We start from the raw sequence: 1,105 nt of genomic DNA on the forward strand, positions 1-1,105 counted from the left end.
AAGTTATGACACCATGAAAAATCTGTGTCTCATTTTGTATTTTATAGCAGGCATCAAAGTCCAGCCAGTGCTCTAACTTGCGGAGACTTCTAACCTAAGTTAATAAAGAGCTAGTTTTTGGAGTAGTTTGTCTTTGTTGGGCAATGTTTAATAGATTTGTTAATTGTTCTTTGATAATTAAGAGGTAGTTATGAAAAAGCAAATGAGGGACAAGGAAAACAATTACTTGAGTAAGGGAGTTTGATAACTTAAAGGTTGTATTTACCAACTGAGTAACCAATGGGCAAATCACCTCTTTGATGGGAATTATCTGAATTACTCTTTTTTGTGTGGAACTGGGGATTGAACTCAGGCCCTTGCGCTTGCCAGAGAAGCACTTATTCTACTGAGCCATCTCTCTGGGCCCCTCCCATGAATTACTCTTGAATGGAGGGAATAGTAATGGAAAAATCCTAATGTGCAACAATTAACATCTTGGTCTTGAGCAAGGACTCTGGAGTCAGATTGCCCAGGTCCAAACCCAGCTCAGTTGTCTGCTGCTTTGGCCTGGAGCGAGTTACTTAGACTCTCCTTGCATCACTTCACCGTCTATATAACATGTAGGTGAAACAGTATCTACCACAGAGTCATAGTTGTTATTATTATGTAGAGCACCTATTAATGCTAAGAGTTATTATGCTAAGTGATCTTAACATTGAAATTGGCCCTTTTGTCTTGGCCGCAGACATGCCCTCCAGACTAAGGAAGACCCTGAAGCTTCGGGACCATGTGAGCCATGGCCCTGGCCTCATCGGCAAGAACCAGAAGTGCCCCGAAGGATGGGGTAATGCTGGCGGCATGCATCATCACAGGATCAACTTCGACAAATATCACCCAGGTTACTTTGGGAAGGTTGGCATGAGGCATTACCACTTAAAGAGAAACCAGAGCTTCTGCCCAACTGTCAACCTTGATAAATTGTGGACATTGGTCAGTGAGCATACACGAGTAAATGCTGCCAAAACAAGACTGGAGCAGCTCCCTTCATTGTTGTAGTGCGATCGGACTCCTACAAAGTTCTTGGAAAAGGAAAGCTCCCAAAGCAGCCTGTCATTGTGAAAGCCAA

General features: G+C 43.0%; 1 pseudogene; it reads left to right on the forward strand.

Annotated features, from left to right (window-relative positions):
- The first annotated feature begins 726 nt into the window (after positions 1–726).
- Positions 727–1,105, forward strand: part of LOC101584780 — a 5,266-nt pseudogene continuing 4,887 nt past the window's right edge.

This window comes from Octodon degus, unplaced genomic scaffold (assembly GCF_000260255.1).
Source record: "Octodon degus isolate 3935 unplaced genomic scaffold, OctDeg1.0 scaffold00041, whole genome shotgun sequence".
NCBI lineage: Eukaryota > Metazoa > Chordata > Mammalia > Rodentia > Octodontidae > Octodon > Octodon degus.